The sequence below is a fragment of the Prinia subflava genome, chromosome 1 (genome assembly GCF_021018805.1).
Source record: "Prinia subflava isolate CZ2003 ecotype Zambia chromosome 1, Cam_Psub_1.2, whole genome shotgun sequence".
NCBI classification, from domain to species: domain Eukaryota; kingdom Metazoa; phylum Chordata; class Aves; order Passeriformes; family Cisticolidae; genus Prinia; species Prinia subflava.
Window position 1 is genome coordinate 14,379,830 of NC_086247.1, and position 22,223 is coordinate 14,402,052.

Here is a 22,223-nt window from a genome sequence, read left to right on the forward strand (position 1 = left end):
ACCACTGAAATGAATCTGGCTCTGTTCTCTAGGTACCCTCTGTTCAGGGACTTACACACATTGGTAAGATCCCCCTGATCTCTTCTCCAGGCCTTCTATCCTCCAGGTTAAACAGACTCTCAAGCTTTCCCCACAGGAAAATTGCTCCAGACCATTCAGCATCTCCATGGCCATTCATTGGACTCCCTCCAGTATGTCCATGCTTTACTGGGGGGTCCAGCACACTCCATGTGTGGCCTCACCAGGATGGAGATGAAGGGAAGGATCACACCCTCAACCTTCTGGCAACACTAAGATGATTAATTTTAAGATTGTATCATATATGTCATAATCAGGGTGTGCAAATGACGTCTCTGACTTCCAGGGACTCTATATTCCTGATTTTGCTTTTTCCTGTAGTCTCCATTCTTCTTTTTCCCATCATAACTTTGAAAAGATCTTTCTGAAAGTACATCATATTTGTAGGCACAATTAATAAAATATATGTACTGGAAATACAATCGCAGTTTTAGATTTAACTCTTAAAAATTCAATAACCCAAAGTCATAAAGTACATGTAAATATTTCATTACATACATTTAATTGGACTAGGAATGTGCTTTTCTCTGATGTAGATTTATGAAATTGGCTGCAAAAAGGGATGGGGATGCTACTTGACTCTTCTTTCTATTTTATGATGGAGTATAAATCATTGTCAGTATTTTAATATATTGAATATTATGAATGTTTAACTAGTGTCTATAAATTTTTTATTAGAACTTTTCTTTGAATAATTGCTTCAAATTAAATTGAATTTTTTTTTAATACAACAATGCTACAGACATTTACATTTTCTCAGAATGTTCTTGAAAGGGAAATTAAGAGCAGAGAGACATACTGGAGATTTAGTATTTGCTGACATAGTGGAAGCATTACCGAAGAAACTTGAGTTTCAAAGGGTCTGTGTTAGCACCTTTCTGTATTTTACACAGAACAGATTCCTAAAAAAAACACCAAAAAACAAACCAAAACAAACTACCAAGCTAATGCAGAATAAATGACATAAGCACACAGCATATTGATCATATTGCCTGGTAGATAATTCCAGTTATGAACATCAGCAGTGTAGAGGCAACTTTCTCACACCACAAGTCTCCAAAGGCGAGCTGCCTGAGGCGGATGGAAAGGGAACAGTGCTGGAAGAGGAGCCCTGGCAAGCGGCTTGTTCAGAGCTGCCCACAGGACCCTCCCAGACACTGTGCCCGACTCTGCCGCCCGAAAAGCTGCTGCTGCGGCGTGTGCTCTGTGCTGAGCTCCCTGGCATTTCATCTTGAGATTCTGTGCTGGGAGGGCTGGGATTCTGTGCTCTGATGGGCTGAAACCTGGGCAGCAGGGAGCTCCTTCATCAGCTCCTTCCACTTCAATCAAACCCTTCTTATGCACCTGGACAGTAGCTTTTACCAGCTGGCCTCTGGTGAGCTCACGAGTACTAGGATAAGCTCCTCAGTTTGCTTAAACAGGGGAAGTGGTAACCAGAATTCTTGGGTTTCGCATTAGTAACTTCTTGTAATCTCAACTGCAGCTGCTGGCTAGGATTGAGCTTTTCTGAACATCTTAGCTTCCTTGAAGTCAAAACATCACCGGATAATGATTTTTGCTAGTAGGAGACAGACAAAATTAAAGTTACAGGTTAAAGTAACAACACAGCAGGATGTCACAGTTCAAGTCACACTTTACCTGCTGCTGAGCCCAGCCCCTCCCTTATATTGACTGAGGCAGCTGCTGGATCCTGAGTGGTTTTGCAGAACATGCCAGCACTGCCCACTGCAGGGACACGCCGGAACCTGAACTACTTCTAAATAAAAATATAGCTTGGAGAAACCACACTGTTGCCTTATAAGAGTGTTCCACATTAATTTTACTCAAGACTACTGATTTAAAACACAACACTACTGCAACAAATTTGCTTCCAGGACTTGGCCTCTCTCATTTACAGCTCACCTCCGATGGCTTTTTTGCCTCACAAGAATGTGGCCCCGGGGATCCACATTTACAGAGCACCATCTCTCACATCCTAAGTGTGAGGTATTAATCGGATGGACTTATGGCCCTGGGGACAGAGGTGGGGACTTGCTTGGTGGCTGGGGAGCAGCCCTACCCTGAAACCAGCCCCAGGGCAGCCCAGGCCATCAAGGGGATGAAGCAAGGCGCCAACAACTGTGTGCTTCTGAAATATGTGCTTGTTGGGCAATTTTGTGGTTTTTTATGTTTTAAATCACAGAAAGCTGTCGGGGTTGCAGCGTGTCCCATCAATCAGCGTACCACGCAGTGTCTATATTAAACATCCTACCGAGTCTCACAGGGAGCGTGAAATTTCCAGTGACACAAGATAAGAAAATATTCAGCAGGCTTTCTTAAACAATTTATATGTTACAGGACTAAAAGGTCAGTGAGCAAACATTGTATTTTATCTTCCCTGCATATATATTGCTTGATGATTTGGTAAAAAATATTACAAACACAGATGCAAGTGAAAAAATATGACTATGCATAATCAGGGATGGGAAAACGAGAGGGTTATACTGCTCATTTCAGTCCCTGAACAACAGATTCAAAGAATGATTGTGCATTGCTAGGGAGAGCAGCTTTTCTGTCTCTTACAGCTATTTTCAATCTTTTGCCCTTGCCATACCTGCAAAGCTTGTGTAAAATCACTAGGAAAATACATATTTTATCAATTCCTGGCCACCTCCAGTGCAAAAATGCATGAAGAGCTAGCTCATACTTCAACTGGCAATATTAGAGAAATGCAAATGAGTCACATTCCCATCCTACTGATTGCTAAGGTGTTTAATCTTGTCTTCAAATACTTGCAGGGATGGGGGCCCTAAGTAGACCTGGTAAGTCTGGTTGGGTAATTAGTGCTGAAAAATCTGAAGTTCATACTTCCTGTTTAATGGGGTAGATGTATGCTGGATTTTCTGTTCAAAGAATTCATCAAAGGAAAGGGGAAAGACCAAATTCAGACCTTCTCTGTAGTGACTGTGCCTTGTCTCAGCTGAATCAAGGCAGAAGTTTTTAGGAGTGAATTTCTTTTATGTTGAATTTAAGAGAGTTTTCATTTCAGCAAAAAGAAAGGAAAAACAATAACAATTTTTTTAATGCACAGGACAGACAATAGGGCACAAGGCATTTCTGGGCTTTTTGCCCAGATCTGTCATTGACTTCTTGAATATATCTTGTGGGTCTGTTTTATGTTTTTAAGGTAAAAAAAAATAAAATTCAGTAATGTGAATGTTAAGAAAAAGGAGAGGTTTGATTCACTGCAGAGTGATCTGTAGGGTCATGTTGCACGCTGGGTTAAGAGACCTTCAGTGTATTTCAGTCCTTCTCTATATCCATTTTGCCATTTTTCTTTATTATGTACTGGCCTCAAATCTGTTTTCTTCAGGGCAAATGCTCTGTCTGGCTATGTGGCTACAGCAAAGTAGCCATGCATGACAGAGACACCTGTGCTAGCTTTAAAGAACATGTCTCATTACAGAGAGGCATCTCCTACAGGCAAAGTCACCAGGCTTCTCTGAGAGGCATGAAGGACCACGCTGAACTGGTGGAGACCCCTGTAATGTTTTGAGGTAGCTCAGAGCCATGATGCAATATGCAGCACAGACATGGGAATTTTCTACAGGATGGTATAAACAGAGCACTCCCTTCAATCTACAGGGGAACACAGGAAGGGCTGCTTAGACTTTATTGATCCTTGTCACAACTCGCTCTTCTTGAGGAATTTGGGCAATGGGGTCTGTAGACACACACGTGTGCACACAGGCGATGTTACCAGAAAACAGCAAGAGGAAGGGTATGGAGAGAGAGTGCATGTGGAAGTCTCACAAAAGATGATAAGCTCTGGAGACTTGTGTTTCTCTTGAATCTGAGATAGCTGATAAACTCAGAACAGCAAGAGCCTGCAGATTATCCAAGGCCATCACCTTGGCACGAGAAGAGCACCAGCACCAGGCTTTGTAACTCACACCACAGTCAAGGAGGTGGTGGCTGCCATATGTAGACAGAGCACAGTCTACAGCATTGATACAGGAAAGGAAGGGACTTCTGAACACCTTCCTAAAAGCTACTGGTGCATTACTATGAACCTCTGCTTCTCAGTGAATATCCAGAGTTGGTGTCCCCACTGCTGCTCTAGCTGGGTAAAATGAATGACTGAGAGGAGTAACTGAGTGGACTGTACCAACAATTACCCGCTGTTAACAGTGACTGCTTTATTCTCTTATTAATTGTTGTGTAGCTCATAAAATGTGTTCCCATAAATGCTGGTGGTAATCCATATCTCCTCCAACTGGTTCCCTTGTCTGGAAAGTTTACCTCCTTTTCCCCCATAGCTGGAGACAAGCAGACAGGGCAAAGAAGATTCCATACTATCCTTGTTGGGAATTGGGGAGGAAGGGATTGTTATAAATACTCAGCCAATTCCCAATTAATAAAATATTTTTTATTAATTAAAGAATCAACAAACAGAAATTTCAGACAAGACAGCAATCGAAAGTTCAGTGTCGAGTCCCGGGATCGGCACTGGGTGAACCTTATCTACGGCCTCTATCGCACCGTAGTTCCCCCTGTTCACGAATTCAGCCCTTTTTGGGGTCCCCTTATATACAGTTTATTTTGCCTGTGGCCCCCATAGTCTTTTGTCTTCTTTCTTTTCTTTATCAGTTTCTTTCTGCCCTCCTGTCTGCTGAATGGGGCTTTCTGAGGGAAAGATGAATAATAATTTAGTTTCACAAAAAGCCTGGTTAGGGAAATGGAATGGTGAATAAAGGGGCATCTTCCCCAGTCGCTGCTAGATCAGTATCGTTCTTGATGGCTGGGCACTTCATACACCCAGAAGGGTTAGTCCACTCTCTTTTCTGTTGTTAATGTCAGTGTTTCTCAGATTTCCAGCTCCACCTTGGATTCCCAGCAGCGGCTTTTGTTTGTCCTAAAGTCTGGACTTCCTTGTTTCATTTATTCTTACAGACATATATCAAAAAATATATATACATTATAATACAAATTATCCCATGTTATTTATCACAGGATGATGCTCTGGAGTGGGAGGCAGGAGAGAGGAAAGCTTTTACAGGGGCAGAGAAGGAGAGGCCAGAAACATACCCCAGGTATGAGCCCACTGATCTGACCTAGAGGTCACTCATAACATCTAGGTACTGATATAAATATAATACTTACATTAACAATAATGATGGCATTAAATTACCTAACTTCTTAGACAGATGGTGCTACAGGCTGTTCTACCTCTTTCATTTGGTGCATAAAGCACACATTAGACAGTCATGTACAGATTGCTAAGAATTCCTGTTCACAACTGACTTTTTGCAGAGACTGATTTTTAGAGGCTGTTTAACTTTCGGAAACATAATATTTCAGTCCACAAAAATTTTATCTTACTAATAGATCTAACAGGCTCATGAATGGACAGTAAAATCTTTGTCTTTATATTCTCCCGCCCTGTTGCTAAGAGCTATATGAGTAAGAAACTGTTCACATAAAATTTCACATTTTTCTTCACTAAAACCCCAACAGGAAGAAAAAAAATCTCCTGACATTGATTAAGATTTTGAAAAAGCTCCTATGGTTTTTGCCACACCAGGCTGCTAGTTTATAGTCTGGGAACATTATCACAGTTTCATTTCCACAACAAAAAGGCAGGCTCCATTCTTTTCTTCAAGGTTTGACCATTCACCCTGTCCTTGGTGTTTTGCATCAGAAATGCACTTGTGTTGTCAGCCTCTCTATTAGCACTCACTTATCAAGTGTGCCAAAGAAAAGTAAAAGAAAAGGACAAGTGTCTAACAGGTTACTATAGTTTCTTTTGTGCTCTCACAATTTGTAGGCTTTAGGCATTTAAAAATGTAATTAACATTTGTGCATATGATAAATTTAAAAAAATAGGTGAAGTTTTCACACTTGAATGTTAACAATTTCCATTGTCTGTTACCAGTCAATTTCAATGGCTGGAAACGTTTACTCTATGAATTTTTGTCAGGCTGTAATGCTGATAGGTTGTACTGAGCAGGTTATACCAAGTTGGGTGGGAGTGTTGATCTGCTGGAAGGCAGGAAGACATTGCAGAGGAATCCAAACATACTGGATTCGTGGGCCAAGACCAATTGTATGAGGTTTAGCTAGTGCTGGGTCTTGCACTTGGGTCACAACAACCCCATGCAGTCCTACAGGCTGGGGGAACAGTGGCTGGAAAGGTGCCCTTGGAACAGGACCTGGAGGTGCTCGTAGACAGTGACTAAACTGAGCCAGTGTGTGCCCAGGTGGCCAAGAAGGCCAGTGGCATCCTGGCCTGGATCAGCAATAGAGTGGCCAACAGGACCAGGGCAGGGATTGTCCCCCTGTACTCAGCACTGCTCTAGTGCTGTGCCCGTACCTCGAGTGCTGTGTCCACTTCTGGGCCCCTCAGTACAAGAAGGACATTGAGATTCTGGAGCATGTCCAGATGCTATAAATGCATAGCCAATCAAATTAATAAAAAAGAATTTTATTAATAATTTACAAAATAGAATTTGGAAACAGAATTTACAAAATGAAAAAGCCACAAACAAAGTCAGTGTCAAGGCCGGGGTTGGTGCTGGGTGAACCTAGCTCTGTCCTCTATCGCACCAGAGCTCTCCTGTTCACCATTTCAGTCCCTGCAGGGTCAGTTCATATACAGTTTTTCCAGTTGGACAGGGCATTGCTTCATACTTCTTTGTCCTTTTTGACTTCTTTTCCATATTCATGTAATTCTGTCCTCACTGCCGGATGGTTGATTGGATTTTCGAGAAGAGATGAATACTTGATTCAATTTCTTGGAATCTCGTATTGAGATGAGGTCCGTCTCCATCGTGGGCTTATCTCTTCTTGAAGTCACTCTCCTTTCTGTTGCAAATCATGGTCCTTGCCTGAGTTTTGGGCAAGGGCATTTACAATTCCTAATCATTTTACTTTATTTCCAAGCCCGAGTGACTGTTCCCGTATTCCTTCTAAAACGCGGCTGATTTTATACCATCGATCACAAATGCAGGTTATTCCACATCATATTACATGAACAATTTCACATTTACATTGTATTAACATGAATTATCTCACATCATATATTACACAGAGAAGGGCAATGTGGCTGAGGAAGGGTCTGGAGCACAAGTCTGATGAGGAACACCTGAGGGAGCTGGAGCTGTCTAGCCTGGAGAGAAAGAGGCCCAGGGGAGACCTTATCCCTCTCTATAACTCCCTGAAAGGGGGCTGTAGCCAGGTGTTGGTCTCTTCTTCCAGGCATCAAGTGACAGGATGAGAGGACATAGCCTCTAACTGTGCCAGGAGAGATACAGACTGGATATCAGGGTGAATTTCTTTGTGGAATGGGTTGTTAAAGCATTGGAATGGGCTGCCCAGGGAGGTGGTGGACTCATCATCCTTGGAGGTGTTCAAGAAATTACTGGACGTAACATTTAGTGCCATGGTGTAGTTGACAGGGTGGTGATTGCTCAAAGTTTGGACTCTATGATCTCAGAGGTCTTTTCCAACCTAAATAATTCTGTGATTTTACAGACACAGAACAGGAAATAACCATTTCAATGTTCAGTGGAAAATAAAAGGTATTTTCCCCCCAAAAGTGAAAGAAAAGAATTTCAATTATTGCAGGCTAGTAGGTGGGAGGCATCTTGCTACTATTACATGTTGCTAATTCTTTTTTCTTTCACTGTAATTTTATACAGTCATTTAGTCACAAGCTATGAAAATGTGTGAATAATCCACTTCTGCTACGCCAACTTAACACAGCTCCATAAGCAAATCAAATATGATCTTGGCAACATCTGAAGGTATGGCAAAATTAATGCAGTGGAGAATAGAGAGATCATGCAGCCAGAGATCTCACATGACAGTATTCTTCCTCTGAAATACCCCTGTTAAATTCCAGAACTGAATAATTGTTAATGGAAAATATAATTTTACAGTTGTCCTACAAAGAGTATAAAGGTTTTAGGGTTGTCTAGTTTAAAGCATTATGGTATCTGTATGTACTGGTTTGAAAGCAAAATCAGTGAGACTCCAAATCAGAAATACAATTTAATAGAGAAAGAAGAAACCAACAACAAAAAGAATAAAAATAAAATAAGACAAATGCAATAGTACAAAAGGACCACTGACAGAGTCAGAATGCAAACCTAACACCCTGTTATCAGGGTGTTGGAAGCAGCCCAAAGTAAGTCCTCCTGGAGTGACAGATGTGGCTCCGTTGGAGTAGAAATGATCCTCAAGAAAGGGTCCAGTCATCCCCTGAGGAATCCAGTGGAAACAGGCTCACTTGGTTTTTGGGATTGCAGCTTCTATGCTGGTGGAAAGGCTTTGCTCCTCCCACTGGGTGGAGCATCTCACAATGGAATGAGGTGATGTTATCAGTCATGTGAGAGGCCTTAAATGGCCCATTCACAGGTGATGTCCCTCCCAGCAGGGTGGGTGGAGGAAGAGATAAGAAGGCACTGCCTTATCTGGTGTTATCAGGTGTCCCATTAATGGAAGGCATCCACTCTCTCCTTCCCCCCTAGAGTTACAAGAGATAAAGAACAATATCTCCCAACTGGTTTCAACAGATGAAAATAGAATACACATTTTTGGTTACATTTTTCAACCCAGGACACTGTATCACAAAACCATGTATCACAGGTTGCCTGGTTGGCAAACTCAGCAGCAAATCCAGTAACTATTGCATTAGCCCCTGGTGCCAGCATTTGCAGGTCAGAGGAAGGTAACACAGCACCAGGAATTCTGCATGTTCTGTGGTAGTAACCTGAACTTCTTTCTCTGAGGCTGATAGGGTGATGCCTTAGAAAGGTGCTAGTTCACACAGTCCTTAAAAACGCAGTTGAGGCTTAGTCTCCAGGAGGACATTATACCAATTTGAGCAATTAGGCTTAGAAAGAGACAGAATTAAGTTAATACTACTGAATTTTGATGATATGTCTCTTTAAAGATTGGTGCCCAAGAGAAAAAAAAATGTTGTAACAGAGAATTTGAAAGTAAACACCTCAGCATTTTAATAACTGCAAAAGCCACTTTTGCTGGAATATCATGAACATTATTGCTGTAAGATAAAGTGAAGGATGGTCCTATAAACAATATAAAAAGACAAAGACACTATTTGTCATACTGCTTATTTCAGGGCTAAAATGCTGGCTACAAGTTCCAATTGCCCTATTTTAATGTTCCCAGCTGGCTTCTGCAGGGAAATGCTTACTTTTTCTCATGAAGGAATGAGAAAATATACCTTCATCTAATACAACTCATATAGGGAATACAGGAAAACTGTCTCCCTGTTACCTTTTTGTTCCCCATCTCCCTGGACTGGTGATAGAAAAGTACACTAATTGTAGATCACTAGCACTGATATGAGACTTTCTGGAAAACACTGTAAATATATCAGTATTTAATGAAAGGGACATAATAAATTCAATAGAGAATCCTCATTCCATTGCATCTCTCCATGGCAGAGAAAGCAAGATGAGTTTGGATTTAATTGAGAGTAAACAGAGGAGGTAGGAAAATCAAAGTAGTTTTATTTGTCTTAAAGCAGATTTTGCTCTTTAATACTAACAAAGGATTGCACACTTTGAAATTGTCACTTACAACTGCAAGATCCAGAAGTCTCAATAGATGTAGACCCATATACAAAATTGATGCTATAACTGACCTTGTTTTCTGGAGGAGAGACAAGAGATTAATTTCTATGGAAGCCTTCCAGCCACTAAAAGCACAATTGAACTAGACAAAATATCATAAAATCTGCCTCAGTTATGGGGTAATCTAGCCATTAGTTCTGGGGTGAAAACATTTTGGAGAATGATTAGTGTTGAAAACAGATTTATAGTCCCAGGAATTGCAGAATAAAACTCTATGGGAACCCCCATTTTCAGACTTTTTTTTTTTTGAGGATAGTCCAGAACTACTGGGGCCATACCAGCCAAAGTATCAATGCAGGCTGGTTTTGCTCAGTAACTAGAAGATTGAATTACCTGCCATGGGTTGGATGGAAAACTTGTGCCTAGATTATTAGTTTAGGAAGTCAGCACAGATCTTTCGTATTTTTTCAGTTGTTAAATGATCATGAAAAAAGAGCCCAACTCCCGATTTCCAAGCTACTTGTGGCTTACCCAACAGTTGATGTTGCTCAGAAGGGCTGCTGATGAGACAAGCTCTACTTGCACATTGGCACCGACTATTTTATGCCCTGGTTCCATGGCAAGGTGATAATGATAGAATGTGCTGTGCTTTTACTCGAGTGCTACACCTGCACTGCCATGGAGGCTACAGGCCCCTGACAGATGCAGTTGATGCCTTGGAGAGGCTAGACAAAGTCAAAAGAATGAAGTAGGTATTTATTAAAAGGCTTTCAAAGGGTACACCTTGGGCAGTGCAAAGCCTCACAGAGGCTACATCCAAGATGAAGGGTGGTCACGACTTTCCCACATGGATATAAGTTTGGTCTATTTGCATATCAGAGCAATTATAGCTTCAGGTAATGAAGTAATATTTCCCTGGTTTGCTTCCCCCCCATTTTGTTACACCCTTCAGGGCCTGAGGCTGATGGTGTGACCTTGGTTCCCAGGCCCAGAAGGATTGTATAGTCTGACCAAAATGTGAAGAAAGCTAGCTAGCATTCTATATAGAGTTCGGAGTTATAGGCTAATTCAGTGCAATCTGAAAAAATGTACAAGCTAAAAACTTAAGGCATCACAGTAATTTTGCCTCAGACACCAAAATATCCATCCCTGCAGTGCCAGCAGCTGCTGTTGGTCACACCCTCACATGTATGCAGTGAAGTGTTAGCAGGGCTAACAGCATTGCTTCAGGTGAGTAGGGAAGTTGACCCACTGTAATCCACTAACAAAGGCTGTCATGTCTTAATCTGAAATATAAAAGCAAATTTATGTATCCACCATAGAAAATGTGAGAGCCCTCTCCCCATAACCAACCAGAAATATATCCCTGCAAAGTACACCTAACTCCCCTGCTACAGGACGAGATAAATAAATTGTAAAATGAGCTTTCTAAATATATTGCTCTCTTTTGTTTGGGTAGAAGAGTACCAACTAATAAATCATATGAGAATAAAAAATGCTTTTAAAAAAATTCCACCTGTTTAAATATGCCTTAGCATAATTAAGTTCATTTAACTGGCAATGACTTGCCTCTTCTACCTAGCCTCTTGCAGGCTGATCTTGGTACAGATGTTAAACAATACATTTTTAAGAAGCAATCACTCTTCAAATCACTCAAACAAAAAGACTGCATCACATGGGTACTTCCATCTAATGATCCTGATGCTGTTGGTTAGTGGATAAACTCAATATCACTTGTCCCACTGTATTTTGTTTTGTTGCCCATCACAACCAATCCACTTGTGCCAGTTCTGTTATGCTGACAGAGTTCTCCAGTGGGAGGACAACAAACACCAGACAAACATTTTCTGCAAGGCCAGTTCAAGTGGCTGTCCACAGAACTCACCGTCAGGGTTGTAGAGCTGACCCTGTTGACCAGTGCTGTGGGCTTCTCCCTCCATCCCTAGCTGGTCACAGACACAACACACAGAAACACTGCGTGCTCGCCAAGCCTGGGATCCGGGGCTACAGGGAGTTCAGTATGGAGAATGGCTGCACCGGGTAATCGGCATTGCAGGGCTGGGAGCAAGGTGACTTGTTGTAGTTTAAATATATGGGGGGGGGGTCCCCGGGGAGTGCCCCCCGGAGACCCCCGGGGTCTTTTGGGGTCGTGGTGTTCCCGGGCTTGCAGGCAAGGAGACTTCAGACGCCGGTGGGATGCTGATGAGGTGAGGGTTTATTCACTGAGGGAGAGGGGAAGGGGGGAGGGGGAGGGGGGGGAGGAGAGAGGAGCGTCCGGACGCCTCCAGGGGTAGAGGGGCAAGAGGGGGGGGCCTTCTCCCTTAGCATTCTTATCACAGAGGTTCAAAGGGGCGCGGTAACATTCTCCAGCCAATGAGGTTACAGATACAGGATACTGCAGGGAGGGTACAGACTGGGGATAAACCATACATTTTCCAAGGGTGAGCCAGAGCAAACCATTTCCATAAAATGCAATCCCACAGTGACTTATTCCCAAGAAGAGACAGGGCAAAACTGGAGGAGTGCAATGGGCAAAGCAATGGGTGCGTGCACAGAACAGTATGACAGGAGATGGGTGAAGTTTGCCAAGCTGTCAGCAGCAGGGGGAGTTGGCATGTGGGGACACTGTGCCTTGAGGATCTGACGTGCTATACAGCCCATCACTGACCAAAGAAGTTTTAAAAACAGCTTTGTCCTACTGTGAAAGGATTTAAAGCATAAGCTCTGACATTAATCCTGAACATAATCTTTAGTATTAAATAGCTGCCATTTTATTTCAACTCTACAGGGATTCTCTGAATTTCTTTCATCAGAAATGGCTAAAACAGTTCAGATACCCCTGGCATCAGTCTGGCATATGCAGTGTATATTGGGACTTCTTCTTTACTCACTAAGATTTATTCTGGTGTAAAACTGACATAATAGAGTACTAAGTCTCCAACCTCTGTGTTTAGTTACCAGCCTTAGCTTGAGTATAGAATAAAATAAATCAGTGTATCTGTTACATATTTCTTGTCTTTCTTATCTTCAGAGGCAAAATCATTTTGGAAAGTTGCCCTACGGAGCAGAAAGACCACGTGTTTTCAGCTTTTGTGATATTTGTTTTTTATTGCATCAGAAGATTACACAGTAATCCCCTCCCCCCAAAAAATCCAAACAATAATAATATCTAAATATTATAACTGTCTGAAGAAAAATATCTTCAGTGAAGAATTTGCAGTGAATTAGGAGGTGATAGAGAGGTTAATTTGGATCCTTAAGGTTATTTGATTTGTGACTGGGAGCAGTGCTACTGAAGAAAGCACATTAAACCTCTCTGACAGGATTTTATCTCAATCACTAGCAAAGGTCCTGTCAACAAAGCCATAGCAGTGGTCCACAGTTCCCAGGGAGCAGGGCCAGTGAGCAGCTGATGCACTGCACGCATGCAGTCTTCAGCAGAACAGTGCAGAAGGATGCTGAATTGTTACTCTGCCCTCTGCTCTCCCATCAACACTCCTCTTTGCCCCAAAAAAGGCTCATGAAGCTGGCTTCATACCTCTCTCCAGCCCCAAATGTCACAGTTTTCTCCTGGTTTCTAAAAGGATATGCAAGTATAACCTTGGATAAGAACTTGTTTCCCAAATCTAAGCTCTATGAAGATGCTTAGTGAAAACATTATTTCTCTTCATTCTTATTCGTGCTGCAAAATAATGGCACACACAACGACAAGGGCCACCCTCCTTCCCTCTGAACAAACATATGCTGATACTCAAGTGGTTGTGGTTAAACTGATGAGTGAGCTGGAAGTGCAAACTGCTGGCACAAAGGGGTTCAGGGCCAGGCATGTGTTTCTCACAGCTGTTACCCAGCACACGTGAAATTTGTTTTTTGTTTTCCTGTTTGAAAAGACACTTCCTTTTTTGAAATTGTTGCTAGCTTTGAGAAAAATAACACATTTCAAGCTTTCTTTGCACATTGTATGGGAACACAAACAACAACGGTAAGATTACAAACAACATTTAAGAGAGTCTCTGCCAGTCACCTTTAAAAACCTGTTATTTTCTGTAAAAGCATTCTGCTGCACATATTTTCCCATTATATCTCAGGTCTTCTCAGTTCCCTGTTTCTGCTAGGTGGGGAGAATTATGTTAGCAATGTAGTATCATGTCACAGATGTGATGTGGCATACTATTTCAGCACAGTTTTAGGAATCATCTGGGTTAAAGTAAGATATCAGTTTATATTCAATGATCATCTTAAAAGGTGTGTCACACTCTTCTGGGAAAAGGAGGGGAAAAACAACAAGATACACAAAATTGCCATGGGAAGTAAACTGTAGAGGTATATACTTTTTCATAAAGATACACTAAAAAATATGCTAAAGGGCCTGAAAATATGGAAGTTCTCTTCTGTACACATATGTCTTTTCTGATAGATGTTCAAAAAAAGATCTACTTGAGGAAAATACAGCTGCTATGATAACAGTCCTTTTCTACATTGAACTGTCATCCTCACCTACATTTCATTGCCTGTCATACACATCTCTTCCTAAGATGTACATTTGCAGCCATCAGTGGTAATGTCTCTCTAAACTTTCCAAATGGCCCATTATGTGGTCATCCATGGTGCATTTATCTTCACATTTTTTAATCTAGAAGTTGGCCATCTAGTCCAAACCAGCTGACCAGAGAACTTTTCTAGTCAGTGGAAGGATACAAGTGTCTTCACAAGGCAAAGACACACACCTCAAGAGGTGTGTTTGGCACCAATAAGAGGAACTGCCTTTTCTGGATGAACCTGTGTCAGCTCCCTAAATTTGGAGACAGCTAGCTGAGACAAGCTCAGCCTCTACATGCCAGAACATGGGTGAGATAAAGCTCACCACAAATATACCGTTGCACTGGGGCTGCTGTAAGGCTCAGATTCACTCCATTTCTGTTTAGGTAAACTTCCAAGATACCTATGGGAGAAGTCATGAGGGACTTTCTTTAAAGACTGGAGAATGACAGGCACATCCTGAGAGTGAGCCATACCACAGGACTGCACAAACAAATGTAAGAAAAACACTCAAATTCTACCCAGGCCACCAAAGACCTGCTGAGAGACTACAGCCAAACCAAATGTGACCCTGTTCCATTTCAGGCAACCTGTACAAGGGGTTAGCATAATGTGTGATGAATCCCAGCCTAAACTCCACTAAACTGGATTTTCACATGTAATGTACAGCATTAAATATATAATCATATGTAAGATAAACAATACCTAACTAAGCATAAGGCAAGTTCATAATTGCCTGAAATGGTACCTCCTAGAGACTTTTTTTTATAGCAGAAGAAGCCAGATGTTGACTTTATGGAGGTGATAAACTGTTTTAAACACCATAGCACAATAGGATTTCAGCTGTTCAAACAGATTCTGCTAAGTCATCTGTCTAGTCCAAGGAGAGCATCTGCCCTTAATGACCATGCTTCTGCTTGTTTTTAACTGGCTGTTACAAGGCGTGCACACTCACAGGGCCCTAAAGAGTGACTTCACATTTCTGAGCCTGGGAGTGCGGGATTGTAGGGCACGACTGTGATGGCACCGACAATACGGGGAAGAGACGGGTCTCGTTTGGATAGCCATGGACTGGTTATTCAGGAACGGCTTCAGACAGAATCAGGGACAAGAACAGAGATCTGGCCTGGGGCATGGAGTTATAAATGAGACAAATGGGGCGGATCTGAGGGTCAAGGGCCAATAGGGATAGGGAAAAGTGGTGCAGAGGAGGAACTGGAGGGAACCAACAGGGTAACGGGTGGAACTGTGGCGAGACAGAGCCAGTGGGGCTCAAGAGAAGGAAGAACATTCTAGGAGGGGTGAAGATATGGTGAACAGGGCTGAACAGGGTGACATAAACTTAATAAACCAATCAAACAATAAAACCCAAGAAATATTAACATGTGGCTACAAAGACCCATGGGAGGAAGATTTTCCTCATTCTAATCTGTAAGGGTGTTCTGCTGGTGGCAGGCCCCTGGGCCTCCATAACTGGCAACTTAAAGACATCAGTCAGCATGAAGTATTGGATCCAAGTGGTCACCTGCTATGTTTATTAATTTCAGTGCAGAGCCATTTAGCTCTGGTTTTTGACATTCAGTTCTATGCACCATATTCCCTGATATTTCTGATCATAGTACTGTGGTGCATAAAGATATGCACAGAGCTCTGTGTGTGATAGATAAGGACAGGCGACCGGAAGATCTCGCGATGTCACGGAAAGATAAGGACCCTCCCCCCGTCTCTCCGGTGGTGACCCCTCCTAACCCCATTGGCTTCCCACCAACCACTAACCTTTGAACCCTCCGCCCCCCCTCCAACGTAGTAAAGACCCCTTAGGCTATTTAACCCCATGTGCTGATCCAATAAACGCCATTTGCCGTCCACCACATTGGTGTCTGCGTGTCTGTGGCCCGAGTGGCTCGGGAAAAGGTTGAGCCGCCGTGCTGGCTTTCTGAAACCAGGTCGCCAGCCTTTCTATCGAAAGGCGACAGAACTCGTGCATCAGATGAAAGTTACTGAAGTGCTTCTGTTCCAAAGCATCAAAGTCAAGAGTCCAAAGTATTCAAACTAGCACAATTTAAACTGGACCTGTAAAGTCAGGTTGCTACGGTTTAGCATGCTTGTCCACCCCACACACTCTGCTCAGCTGTAACACCACTCTCAGGGTAAGCAGACTCAGCTGAATGCAAAAAATACCTTTTTTTTCATCAGTCTTCCAAAGTCCAAGCCCTGCTCTGAAGTGCAGCTTTTTGGTTATTTCTGTGTTCACTGCTTTAACTGCTGTTACCTCAGTCCTGTTAGATCATAAAAGTCAATGCTGCTGCTAACCTAGACCAGACTCCAGTGTGCAAAGACCCAAGGCCAGTTTAGTCCAATCTTTCAGATTAACTCTGCAAACCTCATTAGTTAAAACCAGATACCCACCTCCCCCTTCTTACCAAATTGTCCATACAGTCATGCAGGAGATGCTTAATGCCATATACCTGTTCATTCATTTTCTTTCATTACTAAGAAGACAACAGCATTCCACTGATATTTAAGGAAAACAAGCAAATAATACATAAGGATAAATTACAAATATGAAGTAGTGCAATTCATGCAAGTGAATAGGATTAATAGCTACTTTTCTCCCTCCCCACACATGGTGGAGTTTTTTGTGCTTCTAAATAATGTTACTATAGTTACTATTAATATTACTATGATTAGGTTTCATAGAAATTGACTTTGAGGCTCTACCTGGGTCATTGTGGACATTTTCCTGTCTCCACTGATTTGCAAGTGCTTTCCTACAGTTTGATTTTTTTTCTCTGCTAAGGCAAACTTACCTTACTTTGAAAGTACATTAAAACCAAATCTATAACAGCATGTGGTGTTTAACTGCTGGAAGCTGAGGATATTATATACAGAAAGTTTACTGGAAAGCTCAGAGCTCAGGGATTTGTACATATTAGCTATGACATCTCTAGCAATATTTAGATTTTGAATCAGAACTCAGGTGGGGTTTTGTGACATCAATTTTATCTCTAAAGGAATATTATCACAATAGAAGGCAAATGATATTGGTTTGTTCCTATATAAGAAAAACTTAATTTTCATCAAAAATAATGTGCTGACTTGGTGAACTCTGCTATGCTGGAAGGTTTATGCAAAACCTTATTCTGGGTATATATAGAGACCTCAGAATAGGATGTGAGGGGGTGTGTACACATATATGGCTTTCATTCTCAAAACATTGCAGTGATAACGGCAAGAAAAAACCTGAGATTGTTGTGCCCCAGTTAGCTTGTTAAATGTTCGCACTAATAGATATAGTTACTAACTGGAAAAACTGCCCCTGATGCTGAGAGTGTTATATATTGGCTGGAGATAAGCAGGAGTTTCTAGACTGAAACTAGAACATGCACAGGTAAGTAGGCAGGTGATTTCAAGCAAAGTCAATTTGTCTCTTTCTTGCAATAGAGGGAGTCACAAGATAGGAAAAATAGTCATTTAGCAGATGTTAAGCAATTCAGATGTGTTTAGCAGCTTTAGTTTTCCAATTACTTGAAGCAGGAATTTGGAGTCTGGCATAATATAAGCATGATCCCACTGATCTGTGTTTGGCTTTCTCTGTGAAATGCTGCCTACAGCAGAGCAAGCTGATAGCCTGAACTGGAAAGGAAATGAGGATTATTTAATTAAGTTCACTGTCAATCCTTCCCTAATAAGTTTTGAAGCAGATGGCCATTTGAAAAAAAAAAGAAAGGTAAATAGGACTGAAGTCTCTGCAGTCAGAAGTTCCTGGAAGATTTTGGAAAAGCAGTAAATGCAAAAAGAAGGAAGGATTAAATATTGCATAGCCAGTGGAGAAAACAAGTGAGCTCAATTTATCTGTTGTGTTTGGCAGCCCCCCAGCAGTAATATTTAGATTCGAAATTACTGCATGCAACTTTTTTTGATATAACTATTATGGAGAGCATGAAAGCTCTTCCAGCACATGAAAACTGATTCTACAATACCTACAGTATGATCCATGGAATTAGTATCTTAGTACACCCAAGGAACCAGCACCCTGGCAGCACAGAATCAGCCACATTATATGTTTCCTCTTGTCCAAGGCAGAAAACTGAGGACAATCTGGGGGGAAAAAAACAAAACAAAACAAAACAAAACAGGCTTTTAGGAAGCGAGGGAGGAACATTTTGAGAAAAGGGGAAGTGCTAGGGGCTGTGAGAGAGAATAGTGCTCTCCCAGGTGAGGGTAGAGGGAATATGTAGTAACAGAGACACAAATTGGTAGGAAATGAGATTTAAGTATTTCTGCATGTGCACTTTTAATGTGGATTCCTGCTTATTAAACATAATCATCACAGTACTATACATAAGCATTTTCACTGACCTGAGCTTTTGCAAATATACATATACATCTATATACAACTGATCTATACATGTGCATATTTAGATCTGATTAACCCCACTTTATCTCAACATCAGGCATATAAAGTTATTTCTAGTAGTAACAGGAAGGGCACACGAGGTAGAAATTGAAAATTCTTTTTTTCTCTCCTAACTGTAAGATGAAATTTGGGGTTGCAGTATTTGGATTTGAAATTACTGTTTGTAGGGTTTTTTTCATATAACTATTACAGTGAGCATGAAAGCTCCTCCATCAAATTACAACTGATTCTAAAATACCTACAGTATCACTAGAGTCAGGAATTCCTTTATGTTTTGCCTCACCTCAAAAGGAAAGCAAGTCTGAAAAATGTTTTACAATGTAACAGACTTACAAGGAAGGGAGGCTAGTACAGTAGTGCAAATTTATTTTACTGCTGTGCATCATATTTTACTTTCTCCTATTGCTTTCACGGTGCTGCTATTTCTGCTAGACAATGTATTCTATACGAAATTTGTTTTCTATATTAAAATTTGTTATCATAATATTACAGAATAAAACACTAAATAGTAATCTCTCTTGCCAAAACCAAACTGCATTGTATCCCTCTCTGGTTTTGTTTAATGAACTTAAATACAACAATCTTTCTTATTCTCTTGACATAAACAGTCTCCCTGTTCTCCTGACTCTCTCAGTACTCCCACCTCCCAGGCTGAACTGCTAACCTGTTTCTGGCACAACTTTAGCACACACAATCCAGTTTTCCTCTGGACAACGCATGGCTCAAGGGACAGAGCAAGTCATAGGCATTTCCAGAAGATGCTTTGGGATGGATCCTGGATTTCTCTCTTAGGTGTGGCACTTGGGAAGAAGCAATGCATTTTAACCTTATGAGACATTTATTTTCATATGAAGGCATAGCCACAACATTTCAGGCATTAATGACACTTCATTTAGATGCTGGAGACACTCTGATTCAATTGATGATTGCATTTACTGTTTTCATGAACATACCACATGTATGATACCACATCAACTGACCTTTTGAGATTGTGGCCCTTAGAAGCTTCTTTGCTTTACACTTCAACTTAACTACAGCTGAACTAATTTCTGATCACTCATTTCAAAGTATTTTTCAATGACCCACTTTTCAATAACATCACAAGACAACCTTAGTCTTATATAGTACCATTTCTGATGGGTTCTGTAAATGTTTGATGCATGTTTTTTATAACACCAGGCTCCAAAATATCTAGACTTTAACATTTGTTCTCCAGTCTCTATCAGAATGACAGACACTATAGTGAATTGCATCTATGTCTAAGTCAAAATCCGAGGGGAAATCTCCAGCAAATTTCATCTACTCCCTTCAGGAAACTTCTTGTGCTTTTTAGGAATCAGTAATCAAAAGCAACAGTAAATTAGTAAAGCTATTTTTTTTCTTTTTGAGGTCTCTCTTATAGAATAAGGGCATTAGCATTTAGCTATCTGTTCCATTCCAAACTGCCTTTAACATTTCTTCTGAAAATGTGATTTCAAATTATTTCTGAACATTTTATGCTTTACAAAGATGATTGCTATTCACTATGTTCCCATAACATCTCATTTCATTTTCTGCATTGGTTTTTCTTATTTTAGTACAAACCCCTTATAATTAGTGTATAGATACTTCAGTTGCTTTTTAATGTTTATAGAAAAATTCTCAGACAGACAAGACACTGTCCTTGTTAAAGCTTCTTTTAATTAATATAAATACATCCTTCTAGCTATGAATGTTTTCCTACTCTTTAACCTTCTTCTTTTTTTTTTTTTTTTTTTTTTTTTTTTTTTTTTTTTTTTTTTTTTTTTTTTTGTCTGTGTACTTTTCAATCAATTTTTTTCTTTCTGGTGAAACCAGATATCTTTTCCACTCCTTGCAATTTTTCTCACTTCATCGCACACATAACAGACTCCCAAGAGGCCAGCATCCCTGGTGCTCAGTACTGAGCATAAATGTTTTCTAGAAGACAGATATCCCAAAGTATTTTTTTTTCACAGAGATAATTCCTGTCACTATGTCACATAATTACAGGAAAGGCGAACTGCAGAAGTTACAGCAGATCATCAGATCCAACCAGATCACCAAATCTAACCATGCTGTTCAAGGCAAGGACAGATGACAGGCTGCAGAAGCAGCAGCAGGAAGTATCAAACATAGGAGAAAAGGAATAGGAATGACCTAGGAACAGGAATATAGCACCTGATTATGGAGGCCATCTCTAGCCACATGGATGACAAGAAGGCAGTCAGATTGCTCAAGCATGATTTACCTTTAGTGAAATGATTTACCTTCTACAATGAAACGACTACCTGGATAGATGAGGGGATAGCAGTGGATATTGTCTCCCTTGACTTCAACAAGGCTTTCTACACTGTCACTCACAATGTCCTCATAGACAAACTCAGGAAGTGTGGATTGGATGAGTGGACAGTGAGGTGGACTGAGAACTGGCTGAACAGCAGATCCCAGATGGTCATAATCAGTGGCATATGCTGTAGTTGGAGGCCTATCTCTGGTGGTGTTCCCCAAAGTTCAGTACTGGGCCCAGTATTGTTTAACTTACTGACTTCTTGGATGAAGAGTGCCTCTGTGACGGACCAAACTTTGATTGGATGGGCTAGCTGAGCCTGTGACGTATTGTTTCCCAAAGTGGGTTTGTGCCAGCTGAGAAAATGCTGATAAGAAGCAGATACTGCAAGGTGGGGTAATGCTTGTTATATTCCAATCTCCTCCCTCCCAATAAAGCACCTGACAGTGTAAAACTCCCCCAAGAGAGGTATTGGATCATTTCCACATATATGGGGAATATATACATGAGAATTATATATATATAAACATATGTAATCCATTGAACTCTTTGTTGCATGGTCCCCCACTCCCAAGGGATCAAGACTGCAAGCCTCACTCTGTCCACAGACACTGAAATTGCAACTGTGAAGTTTTGTCACTGGATCCACAGGTGGTGATACTGTCCCTCTCCACTATCTGCTCTTGTCCCTTCCTCCTTCTTTCTTTTCCTTATAGTATTTTTATATAATTATAGAAACCCAAAATGACTACATGTCTCCTTTCTCTTGCAACCAAATTGTTTTAAAATAAACCTGCCTCATATCTACACTGATTATTCAGTGTTATTCATTCTAATTCACCCCAAAGGACCTACTAACAAGAACCTCAGTTACTCTGCCTCAGAGGTGGGAGATAACAGCCTCCTCCGTAAGTTTGCTGAGCTGGGAGGAGTGGCCCATTCCCCCGAGGGTATGAATCTATTGAATACGCTGAGTGTATTGAAGGCATCTAGAGATTAGCAGTTCATTATGATACCAACACACAGATGGCAGCTTCTTAGGACAAAAAAAGACTGAATAAATGCTGACAGCTCTTAGAGGTGAGATGTGGGATAGGATTGAAAAACTCATTGCTTAGATGCTCTAAAGGATAGAGAAAGGCATGGGTAAAAATCAGCTTTAGCTCTCAACCTAAGCAGAGACCAGGAGACAAGATGAGGCCTCAACAGCCAGTGTTATCATCCTACAACAGGACACCTGTATTTAAACATCCTGATGCCTGCATGCTGGACAGACTACCTGGGTATACATGCCCTGGTGCTTGTCTGTGGAAGTCTG